Source organism: Nycticebus coucang, chromosome 19, assembly GCF_027406575.1.
Source record: "Nycticebus coucang isolate mNycCou1 chromosome 19, mNycCou1.pri, whole genome shotgun sequence".
Taxonomy (NCBI): domain Eukaryota; kingdom Metazoa; phylum Chordata; class Mammalia; order Primates; family Lorisidae; genus Nycticebus; species Nycticebus coucang.
In genome coordinates this window covers 26,288,140-26,301,695 of record NC_069798.1, presented here as the reverse complement: position 1 = coordinate 26,301,695, position 13,556 = coordinate 26,288,140, and positions in this window count along the sequence as shown.

Here is a 13,556-nt window from a genome sequence, read left to right as displayed (position 1 = left end):
ACAAAGGAACAGAAATAAGGCAAAACGGCAACCATGCTCATGTTTATTTAGGTGGCTATTGCAGGTGATCTTTATTTTCTACCTAAAATTTAATTACATTTTAAAGTATTCTATGATAGATAATATTTATAATCAGAAAATGGAAGAAATAAGGAGAATTCGCAAGCTTCACTAAAGTAGGTGTCTGACATAGGTGCCAACAGAGCACCTGCAGCAAGGCCAAGAGTTATCTTTCAAAGTCCATGTGGGTTCACCCATTTATAAATAAACTCAAAGGTCCAGAATTCTTCACTGTAAAATACAGGCCTAATGATTTTAGCTTGGACACCCAAAGACATGGTCTAGGAAAGGGGGAATAATGTGAAGAGCACTAACTTCAGGAGAGTAATTAAAATTTTTCCCTATGTTTTACTCTCCGATGGTCTACAATGTCCCCTGCATAGTTATCCCAATTGCAGTCACACTTGCTTGTATGACTAATGTCTTGCCTTTTGTAGTAGATTTCAGACTGCAGCAAAGCAGAAACTCCAGTATTTTATTTTCTTCCCATCGATAATCCAATTAGGAGTCTATATTTGCATACATATTATTTGCATATTTGCAAATATATATTATTTGCTGCTCAGTAAACATTTCGTTCATTTTACTGGAGGTCAGATTTGAAAAAGAGGTTCTCTCCATGGTATTTTAGAAATCAGCGAAGGTCAAACTAACTCTTGGAACCTCTGATTCATGATCAGGTTCCCTACAGAGGATTACATGGCAGGACACTGATTAATTCTCCATGCTGTAAGCCAAAGAAGGGTTCCTGGAGGACTCGCCATTTAAAATGATAAAGATAAAAGGAGTTAGCCAATTAGAGTAAATTGTGGGGTGCTTAAAGCTTCGTGGGGAGGGTGAAAGACTTGGGAGCTAATCAAAGAAGAAAATTTGACCCTTAGTCGTGGCACACACAAGCTTGATGGACGACACTTTGAAAGGTTTGCATGCAGGGGAAGAGCCTTGCAGCAGATGTGTGTCCAGAGGCTAAGGCACAGGAGAAGGGCAGATCAGAGTGTGAAACAGGACTTACATGTCTAGGTGATGCCAAGTTAGCAGGACAGTGGGGGACAGCTGGGGAAGAGATTTCTGAAGGGAAGCAGCAGGGAGGGGTCCTGATAGCCCAGGCCTTATCTTACTTACTGTCAGTGAAGCGAGGATGTTTGTTCGCAGGGGAAGGAGCCGCAGGCTCTAAATGACTAAACATTTGCTTGTTTGAGCTATTTAAAAACTGTCTGGACATACAGTAGTTCCCGCTTATCCAAGATCCCTAGTGGATGCCTGAGACCCAATTGTAACACACACACACACACTATATTTATTTCTACACTTGCATACCTGTGATAAAGTTTAATTAAGCACTTCTCACACACTGTAGCCATAACTTTTGCAGTTTGAGGTACAACAGCAAACTCACACAAATTTCTTTTTTATTTCTCACAATTTCATGAATAGAAGATTCATTCTCACCATAGACACGAGCAAACTCAGCATATGATTTCTTTTCCTTTCTTACGAGGTCAAGAACTTTAAACCTTTGACTTTAAGGAAGTGTTCTATGGTTTCTCTTTGGCATATCTGAATTGTTGGAATTCCTGGTCTTGCTCTTTGGGACTACTCTTAAGTAAAAGAAGGGTGACTTGAACACAAGCACTGGGATATGAAGATAGTCCAGCTGAGAACCGAGCTGGCTCCTAAGTGGCTCATGGGCAGGGAACATGTAACACAGGACACCCCGGACAAAGGGTGGATTCACATCCCTGGCAGGATGGAGCTTGATGGCATCACACAATTCAGAACAGCATAAGTGGACCTTCCGTTAGATCCTGCAATCCCATTACTACTCATCTACCCAAAAGAAAAAAAGTCATTTTACCATAAGGGTACATGCACTTGAATGTTTATAGCAGCTCGATATACAATTGCAAAAACATGGAAACAATCCAAGTGCCCTTTAGCACATGAAAAGATTAATAAATTTTGGCATATGTGCACCATGGAATACTATTTAGCCATAGAAGATGGAAATTTTGTATCCTTCGTCACAACTTAGATGCATTGAGAACATTTTACTGAGTATAGCATCACAAGAATGGAAAGACAGGCATCGCATGTCCTCAAAACTAATTTGAAACTTCTGGATTAATAACAATGTGCTCACATGAGAGGAAAACGCGACTAAGTCCAAGAAGGGAGGTGGTCCCCATAGTTCAGCGGCTAGTCGCCAGCCACATACACTGAGGCTGGTGGGTTCAAACCTGGCTGGGCCTGCTAAAACAACAAAAACAACCGCAACAAAAATAGCTGGGCGTTGTGGTGGGTACCTGTAGTCCCAGCTATTTGGGAGGCTGAGGCAAGAGAATCGCTTAAGCCCAAGAACTTGAGGTTGCTGTGAGCTGTGATGACAGAGCACTCTACCCAGGGTAACAGCTTGAGATTCTGTCTCAAAAAAATAAACAAATAAATCCAAAAGGGAGGAAGCTAAGAGGGGAATTGGTGGGTTCCTTCCCAGTGGGAACAAAATCTGTGTGTATGGTACACTTCTTGTGTGAGGGACATGGCTATAGCATAGACTTGGCCTTATAAATGCAAGCAATGTGGCCTAATTACACATAACCTCATAATAATTGGAAATAAAAAAAACAAATTGTTTATTTCTGGATTTTCCATTTATTATATTCTGACCTTAATTGACTGTGGGTAACTGAACTTCAGAAAGTGAAGCAGTGGGCATAAAGGGGAACAACTGTACAAAAATTTGAGTCTGGCACCTGCTGGCTTTTGAGGTTTAACAAAACTTCACTTGCTGTGAAGAAGTGATCAGCCTAGGAGCCGAAACACAGAGGCCATCTTTGGCTCATTTATGTGAAAGACACTCGGGGCTGCTTGGGTGGTGCTGGCAGGTTGAAGGAATGTTGGAAGGAATGGGGTAGTGACATCAAACCAGGACAAAGATTATGGGCAGAGTAGACTGGTACAGAATCTTTTGAGAGTTGGAACTCTAGGCTAAAAGCAATATGGGAGTAATTGAAGGGCTTTTATAGTTCCTAACTATCTACATGTTCATAAAAGTTCTTCATGTGGCTGAAATAGGTAGGTGGAGTTGAAAAATACTTCTCCAGGGCCTCACTACTCAAATTCTGGTCCACAGACCAGCAGAACTGGCATCCCTGGGAGCTTGAGGTAAGTGTTCAATATTGAGTAATTTTAACAAAATACCAGGCAATTCCTGGCTATATTATACTGGCCTACAGTAAATGGCCAGAGATTTATCTCTACACTTCAAAATTCAGAAGGGGTTTTCTCATTATAATTTTTTGTTCCTTCAAAGTTTAAATAGGAATACTACATAAATGGTGGAGTAGTTTTACAAAGCTTGTCATGAAAAACAGCAGTATTCCACCTATTCCTCCATTCTGCCTCTGCAGATACAGTGTTTTGTGGGGTACTTATTTCATACTCATAAATATTACTTTCATAACCCTACTTCCCACATCATATATTCAGAATTCTCTCTTACGTTCCCTATTTTGAAATGTACTTTTCAATTAAACCAATATTCAATTATTCCATAGATATTACCATAGTATCAATGGAAAAATCCCATTTACAACTGTAGTTAGCTACAGATTTCATTTTCATTCTTACACGACTTCTTTTATGTTACTATTTTCTTTCATAAATGATTATTCATTCATCCACTATCATCTGTCACAAATCTGAAATTCAAATTAATCTTCTCCTTCCCCTCCTCTTCCTCCTCCTTATATGACACATTTCAAACTGAACTTGTTGCTCTCCAGGCCTCCTACACAGCTCTCGCCCTGAAGAATCCTCTCACAGTCCTCTTGGGGACACTCCACAATTCTCTCTTACACTGGATTGTTTCCTAAATCCCATGTCTTCCTTTTCTTTGCTTATGCCATCTTTTTGGTAGTGGACCATGCCATCCTATAGATGCCTGGGAAATGATATATTTCAAATGTCATGTCCTTATTCTAATCTAACATTTAATTAGTGGCTTAGCTGATTAAGAATTTTAGGTTAGAATTTTGAAGACATTTCCCCACTAGCTACTTACTTCCATTGTTACTGAGAAATCCAGTATGTTGTGATTATTAATCCTTCAGATAAAACCAAGTTCTCTTATACCCTTCTCTCCAGAAGCTTTTAGAATCTTCTGGGTTTGCTCCAGATCCCACAATTCCACTGTCATGGGCTTTGCTGTGCATCTATTTTCATCTATATGATTGGATAATTGGTGGGCCTCATGTTAGTTTCCTAGGTCTACTGTAACAAAGTACCACAAGCTGAGTGGCTAAAACAGCAGAAATTTCGCAGAGCTCTCAAGGCTGCAAGTCTGAGATCAAGGTTGGCATAGCTGGTTCCTTCTGAGAACTGTGAGAGAGAATCTGTTTCATGCCTCCTGCCTGGCTTCTGGGGTTTGCTGGCAATCGTCGGTGTTCCTTGGCATGTGTGTGCTTCATCCCGTCTCCCATCTCTGTCTTCATCTTCATAAGGCCTCTCTCTGAGTGCCTCCAGATCTCTCTTCAAACTTCTCTTTTTGGAAGGACACCACCAGTCACGTTGAACTGGTGAGGATAAGTGACCTCATCTTAACTTGATTACACCTGCAAAGATGGAATCTCCAAATAAAACCACGTTCTGAGTTACTGGGCGTTAGGACATCATTTGGGGGAATGAAATGTAACACATAACAGTCCCTTCAGAGTTAGAATTCGATTATTTTTGTCCTGAATATATCTTCAATTGTTTCTTTGTAAATTTTTCTGTTTTTTATTCTATTTTCTATGGAACTCTTGTTGCTTAGATCATGGAGCTTGTGAAATGAACTTCTAATTTTATTAAATATTCTTCTTTTTTATCTCCTGATCTTAAAAAAATTATTTTCCAATATTTTAATTTTTCATACTTTTTCTATCCTATACTAACCCTTAATACTCCACCTATCCCCCATACTATGGTTTTGCATATAATTTCAAGAGCTCTTTCATATTCTTTGACTATACTTCTTTTTAAATTACCCTGCTTTTATTTCAAGGTCATCTGCTACTGCCTTTTCTCTCTAATGGAATTAGTGGTGTTACTTGATATTTTCTCTCCCTCCATTGCTTGTTTGCACACTTCTTTTTTGTTTCTTTGTTTTGGTGTCTGCTTTTGTAACTTAGGTGTGGGGCCTAATAAGGGATTGGCAAATGGTTCACTTCGATCTTAGATGACCTGGATGGGTTATACGCCAGGGTCGCTTTGGGGGGAAGGGCTATTTCCAATGTATGAGTATTTTTTTCTCCAGGAAAAATTCTTCAGATTTCTTATCTTGAGGGTAGAAGCCTAGATGCCTGAATTCTGAATGTCTAGTAAAGAAACGGAGAGCAGGTTTAACATTTCATTCCTTTTCTCAGTTTTAAGCCCTCCTGTTCTCAGTTGTACCTGGTATTTCCTTGTGGTGGTAAGTTTCCCCATTAAATCCACACATCTCTGTGTGTTCTCCACTCATCTTAAATCTATGCTGGTCTTAACCATTTTCTGACCAATATAACATGGCAGAAATGCTGCTGCCTGACTTCCAACTCTGTGACACAGACTCTTTGTGGCTTCCACCTGGGGCTCTTGGAATGTTCGCTTTAGAAGAAGCCAGTTTCCATGGAATAACTTCAGCTACCCTGAAAGTGCCAAGCTGTGAGGACGCCAAACCTGCCACAGGGAGAGTCTGCGTGGAGGGAATAAAACGTGGCCAGCCCCTAGCTCGTCCAACCACCCCAGCTGAAGATCTAGCCCTAGGAGTGAAGAATTTGTTTTAGACCCCCCGGAGACGCCAGCCCTGACAATACTTGAGTGGAACTGCATTGGAGAGTGTGGGTGAGATCTGCCCAGGTCAGCCCAGTCAGCCCATAGGACGAAGAGCTCTGCTAATGGAAGTTTACATAACTACGTTTTGGAGAGTGATTAGGTTGCACAGCAACAGATTTCAGAAACATCCCTGTTCACAGGACTTCTGTTTCTTTGCTTTCCAAAGAATAAACCTCTAATTTTCTACTGGAGTCGGGCAGGGGAAGTGTGGTAGCTGTGCAGAGCGAGGGTGAGGACTTAAAGTTCTAACTGCTCTTAAACGTGGCATTTGAACAATGCCCTGCTTTTCAGCTATACCTTCACTCTCACAGCCACCAACGCCTGAACCGTTTGGATGTTCTATAGTTCAATTCTATTGCTACATCTGAAGCTGAGGATTCCTCTCAAGTTTTCTAAGCAGTTACCCCAATCCATCTGTTTTCCAGTTTCCAGAATTCTGTTTCAGTTAATTCCACTTCTGTTAATTTTGTCTCTGTGGTTTTATGGCCTTTAAGGATTAATTTATTTTGTAACAGTAAACAGAAGTCCCTAGAAACCATTTCATTAAAGGAACCTACTCAGAAGAGAACACTGTAAAAAAAATAAATAGTGCTTTCAAGCAGATTAAAACTAATTACTTACAAAGAGGTAACTCTGAAGGCTTTCTTTATAAAATTGGGGGCATCATCTTCAACCACTGGACTTCCCCGAAGGGCCATCCTAAGTTCTCTCTTTGAGTGCATATTATAAAAGACAATACACAGGCAGGGAACGGATGCTCGTAAAAGCACTCCTTCCAGGAATTCTGGACAAATGTTACTTAGACTCCTAATAATAAGATTTTGGAAGGACTCAATATGGTTCCTCTTTCCCTCGGTGCCTCCTTCCTCCTCACGATCTGCCCTGCTGCAATGCAGGTCTGTAATTCCTGTTGACTTAAAGTCCTTTTCAGAAACAATTTGCCAGAGGACAGCTTATTATGAAATTATGTACATTTTTTCTGTCATAAGCAACAAAACAATTTTTAACTTCTTTCAAGATGAGTCACGTTTTTGAGAACATAGCTGAGTAGTCTTAAATTTTAAAAATACCGTATTTTGCTCATATGCAGCAGTGTGACTGCCTACAAATGGGTCAATGGAACAGGAAAACTTGGGGAAGTGGTGAAAGACAGAATTAGGAGGCAAATGATTTAAGCACCATCAATCTATTAGGATTTCTATGATTTCTATGTCAGAAAATGTAGTTTTAGTTTATGCTAGTCCTTAATGTGATTTAATTTAAAAAACCACTCCGACCGTTACTTCTAAATGTAGTGTAACATGATAATCATGAGGTTTAATTTCAAGTTAATTATCATAATATGCCAGTAGATTTCATAAAACCCCTCTGGAGTCCCTTGGGAATGAAAGCATTACATTCTGCTGCCCCCTGGCAGACATTTTGTTTACTGAATGTTGTGAGCTGCCCTTAGAAAAAGGAAAACAGGGCTGCTTTGTATTTCTCTTCAGAAGACAGAATATTCTTCTGTTGTTTGTTTCTCATGAACAAATTTATCACTGGAATGAAATTTGTTTGAATTAGGGCTTTGCTGAAGCAAAACTAGCCTGTCTGAACTCTTGGCCTCAATTTCTCTGTAAGTGGGAATAATTAACATTAAGTACAAATGCCAAAAGAGGATAAATGTCATAAACAGTAAGAAAGAAAGGCTGCGGCCCCTGTTCTAGGTACCGTTTCATACATTTAACCTGGCAGGCATGAGGGGAAGCCCAGGTGGAGTTGAGATCCAGGTATATTCTCAAAGGTGCTTGGGATAAAGAGCACTTTCCAACCACAAGGATCCGGTGGGTGCACCTTCCAGAAGAGAAGAAATGAGTTCCTCTGGAGGGTATAAACATCACTCCTTCCATCACTTTGCCTGTGTTAAATGGCCTTTGGGGCAGACACGAAATCATCTGTGGTTTGCAAACCCTTCATGTGCGAGTGAAATCCGTGCGACTGTAGGTCTGTAGTTGATTTACAAAAGGAAGACAAAATAAATGTGATATATTGGTGTTTCTTATTTCCATTTGACGTTCTTGAGCGTTGAAGAAGCAAGAAGCTACCAGAAAGGTGACAGAGAATAGAGATTTTTTTTCAAAAATTGCTTTGGAGTTGTTTAACTGATACGTTTGTGGGGAACAGCAGACTGAGAAGTCAGGTGGGAAATAACAGTTCTGCCAGCAGCCCACTTTCGACAGGGTGGTTCTGGAGCTGGAAGGTGAGGTAAGGTTGAGGGAGGTTGGAGATGGATGCTGGACTTGAACATCTTCCAGTGAGTGCTGCTATCTGCTCTGGCCCATCAGGGTTTTTACTGATTTCCAAGTAGCATAGAGTAGTCTCACTTTAGTTTGCATTTTATAGTATACACAAAACCACAACTTAGGTCAGGATTGAGAACATTTCCACCTCTATCAATCTAAATCAGTATTTCTAAAAGTGTGCCTTACGAGCTCCTTGCGTTAGTATCGAAATGAGGGCAGTGCCTGTGGCTCAGTGAGTAGGGCGCCGGCCCCATATACCGAGGGTGGCGGGTTCAAACCCGACCCCAGCCAAACTGCAACAAAAAAATAGCCGGGCGTTGTGGCGGGCGCCTGTAGTCCCAGCTACTCGGGAGGCTGAGGCAAGAGAATTGCCTAAGCCCAGGAGTTGGAGGTTGCTGTGAGCTGTGTGAGGCCACGGCACTCTACCGAGGGTGACAAAGTGAGACTCTGTCTCTACCAAAAAAACAAAAACAAAACAAATAACCGAATTAACGGGCCCTCTCCCAGACCCACAGAATCGGAATCTGTAAAGATCACATCTTCAAACGATACGGAGGGAATGAAAACCTTGGTGAAGCAAACTTTGTCACAAGTACATTTTCATCTATGCCGTCTCTCGGAACTTCATCGTCAGTAATGTCTATCTGATGTTATTCTGTAGACAGTGGCAAATTTCCTGGATTCTTCATATACCTCCTTGGAAAAATACCAGATATGAATCCCATGTGATTATTTTTAATGTAAGATGTACGTCTATTAAAAAAGTAATTAGGGATGTTATGTGGAATTATCCCTTACTGTAATGAAAGTCTTCTGAGAGATTCAGCCTGAGTTCTTATCCCTGGTTCAGCATTATTGCCCTTGGCAATCTTTATGTTTATGAAGTTCTATGGACTACTCTCAGAGTAATGAAAATGGACCAGAAGGATTAGCACAGAAATTCTCCAATACCTCTGTACAGTTAGCCCTGAGTTAAAGGATTTCTACTTTCTTTCCTCATAAAAGCATGGACACGTATAACCAACTACGTTTCTGATTTATACCAATGCCGGTTTGTTTATCTCAGACGGTGCGTTATACTGTTGTTACTTAGGCTTTTCATTTTTAAAAATTTGTTCTTGTGAGTTATTTGCTATCATGTATTGTATTTTTCTTTACATTTTGTGATACGTACGTTAAGAAGAGATCAGTTGAGTAAGAAGCCTAAATAAGATGATGGCTGCATGTATATTTCTGTTCCCAGACAGGTGATTAAATGATAACCTGTAGTTCTTATGAATTTGAATACTTGAAGTAATTCTATGAGTTCTGAATAAATAGTAGGAGCCATCTTTAATAGATCTTAAAAATTGTATTGGTAGGTTTTATTTTTACAGCAGTGGTAAGTTTACAGAGAAACTGCGAAGAAAGTTAAGAGAATTTCCATGCATCTCTTATCTATCCCTCCAACAAATACCATTATTAACAACTTAGTGTAGTACATTTGGTGTAATTGATGAGCCAGTGTTGATACATTATTAGCAACTAAGGTCTATAGTTTATGTTAAAATTCACTTTTCGTGTGTGTGTTCTGTGGGTTCTGACAGATGTATAATGCCGTGTATTAACCGTCACAGTATTGTAAAGGGAAGTTTCACTGCTTTCTAAAAATCTCCTGGGAATTAACTGTTCATCCTGCCCTCATCCCTCCCCAGAATCATGACAACCTCTGATCTTTTCACTGTCTCCATAGTTTTGTCTTTTCTACAGTGGGATATAGTTGGAATCACACAGTATGCAACCTCTTCAGACTTGCTTCTTTCACTTAGCAATGTGTATTTAAGGTTTTTCTGCGTCTTTTCATGTCCGATGGCTCATTTCTTCTCCTGGCTGAGTAGTATTCCATTGTACGAACACAACTATCTTATTCATACACTTTTGAATGGTAGCGTGACTGCTTCCAATATTTTGGCATTAGGTATAAAACTGCTATAAAACACATTTTCCACTCATTTGAGTAAATGTCTAGGAGCATGATTGCCGGATTGTATGATACGCCGATGTTTTGCTTTGAAAAAAATTGCCAAATTGTCTACCAAAGTGGCTATACCACTTTGCATTCCTGTCAGCAATGAAAGAGAATTCTTTTTTTTTTTTAATTTGCACTCCCACTAGCATTTGCTTCGTTAATGTTTTGAATTTTAGCTATTCTAACAGGTGTGTAACAGCATCTCTGCTTTGCTTTAACATTTGCTCACATCATGTGCTATCAGGGTCTTCTCACCTGCTTCTGTTCCATCTATTCGACTTCTTCCTCTGGTTGAGGTGTGCGTTCAGATGTTTTGCCACTTTTAATTGGATTATTATTTTTTTAAATTGAGTTTTAAAAGGTCTTCAAACATTGTAAAGATGATTCTTTTTTCAAATGTGTGATTCGCAAATATTTTCTCCCAGGCTATTGCTCTTTTTTCCTTCTCTTCAACAGTGCCTTTCACAGAGAAGAAGTTTTATTTTATTTATTTATTTTATGAAATCATAGCTATATACATTAATGCAATCACGGGGCACCATACACTGGTTTTATAGACCATTTGACACATTTTCATCACACTGGTTAACATAGCCTTCCTGGCATTTTCTTAGTTATTGTGTTAAGACATTTATATCCTACATTCACTAAGTTTCACATGTGCCCTTGTAAGATGCACCGTAGGTGTAATCCCACCAATCACCCTCCCTTCGCCCATTCTCCCCCCTCCCTCCTTTCCCTCTCCCCCCTTCCCCACATTCTTAGGTTATAACTGGGTTATAGCTTTCATATGAAAGCCATAAATTAGTTTCTTAGTAGGGCTGAGTACATTGGATACTTTTTCAGAGAAGTTTTTTTTTTTTTTGTAGAGACAGAGTCTCACTTTATGGCCCTCGGTAGAGTGCCATGGCCTCACACAGCTCACAGCAATCTCCAACTCCTGGGCTTAAGCGATTCTCTTGCCTCAGCCTCCCGAGCAGCTGGGACTACAGGCGCCTGCCACAACGCCCGGCTATTTTTTGGTTGCAGTTTGGCCGGGGCTGGGCTTGAACCCGCCACCCTCGGTATATGGGACCGGCGCCCTACCGACTGAGCCACAGGCGCCGCCCTCAGAGAAGTTTTATATGAAGTTCAACTTATCAATGTTTTCCTTCATGGATTGTGGTTTTCATGTTAAATTTAAAAAGTCATCTCCACACCCAAAATTGTCTAAATTATCTCCTATGCTATCTTCCAGGAATTTTGTAGTGTTGCATTTTATATTTATGTCTGGGACCCAAACAGACTTAATTTTTGTAATGATTTAAGGTTCATGTTTCTATTCATTCATTTATTTATTTTTTTGCACATGAATGTCTATTCCTTCCAGCTTTATTTGTTGAAAGACTATCCATTATCCATTGAATTGCCTTTGCTATTTTGTCTGAGATCAGTTGCCTGTATTTTTGTGGGGCTATTTGGGGGCTCACTATTTTTTCCATGAATTTTAAATTTGCCAATTTAACACTGTCTCAATTACTGCAATAAGTCTTGACATTGGCTAGTGACAGTCATCTAACTTTGTTCCATTTCAGAATTGTGTTGACAATTCTGTATCTTTTGTCTTTCTTTATAAACATTAGAATCATTTTTTTTCTTCACAAAATAACTTGCTGGAATTTTGACTGAGACTGCAATGAATCTATAGATCAGTTTGGGAAGAACTGACATCTTAACAACACAGATCTTCTTCCTGTCTGTGAACATGAAGTAACTGTCCATTTATTTGTATCTTTTAAATTCTTTTATCAGGTTTTTGTAGTTTGCCTTTTATGGTCTTGTACACATGTTTTTATATTTATACTTAAGTATTTAATTTTTGTGCTAATATAAATAATTTTTAGTTTTAAATTTCATCTGTTTATTGTAGATATATAAAAGAATGATTGACTTGTCTATGTTAACATTGTATCTAGTAGGCTTGCTATAAAGGCTTATTAGTTTCAGATTTTTTTTTTTTATAGCCTCTTAGGGGTATTCTAAGAAAGACCCTCATGTCACAAATGAACAAAGCTGTGTTTTCCCCTCAATCTGTGTACCTTTTATTTCTTTTGCTATCTTTAGCTAAGACTTTCCGAGAATGTTATATGAGTGGTGAGAGGGAATAGCCTTTGCTTATCTTGCTCCCAGTCTTGGAGAAAAAGCATCCAGGTTTTCCACATTAACTTGATGTTAGCTGGAGGTTTCTTGTAAATGGTCTCTGTCACGTTGAGAAACTTCCTGCCTATTGCTGAGAGGTTTTTGTTTTTTGTTTGTTTGTTTTTAGCATTAATTTGTGAAGACTTTATTTTTGTGTGTGCAATTTTTGGCTGGGACTGGGTTTGAACCCACCACCTCTGGTATATGGGGCTGGCACCCTACTCCTTTGAGCCACAGGCGCTGCCCAATTTGTGTAGAATTTTTTTGAAATTTTTTTTATTGTATTGATATGTTCATATGATTTTCCTTTAGTCTGTTAATGTCCTCAGTTATATTAAATAAATAATTTCTAAATTTTGAACAAAACTTGAATAAATCCTCCTTGGTAGTGTTAAATAATTATTTTTATAAACCGTTGGACTTGATTAGCTACTCTTTTTGTTAAGAATTTTTTCCCCCTTTATGAAACTTACTAATCTGTAGATTTCCTTTCTCCTATTGTCCTTCTGTGGTTTTGGTGTTAGGCTAATGCTGGACTTATAAAATAAGTTAGAAAATATCCCCCCTCTGGAAGAAATTGTGAAAGATCAGTGTCATTTCTTCCTGAAATTTTTGGTAGCATTCTCTAGCGAAACTATTTGGATCTGGTGCTTTAATAACTTGATTATTATTTTTGGAAAGTAATAATAATGTTGATTCACTTTCTAAAAGGGATTGAATCTTTTCAGATTATCTATTTTGCATTGCATGAGTTTTGGTAGTTTGTACCTTTTAAGGAATTGGTGTAGTTCATGTATGCTATATTTCTGGTTATAGAATTGCTTATAATATTCTTTTATTAGTTTACTACTTATGGGAGCAGTAGGATAACCTCTCTTTTATTTGTAATATTAGCACTCTATTTCCTATTTTCAGTTGTATTTATTTCTATGCTATTATTTATTATAATCCTCTCTTGTGCTTACTTTGGATTTAATCTGCTTATATTTCTCTAGTTTCCTAAGGCAAAGCTATATTATTGATTTTAGATCTTTCTTCTCTAGTCGTACATAAATTAAAAGTGATAAATTTACCTCTAAGCAATGCTTTTGTTGCATCCCACAAGTTTTGATTGGTTATATTTAGATTTTAATTTATTCTAAATATTTTAAAATTTTTCTTGAGACTTCTTCTTTGAT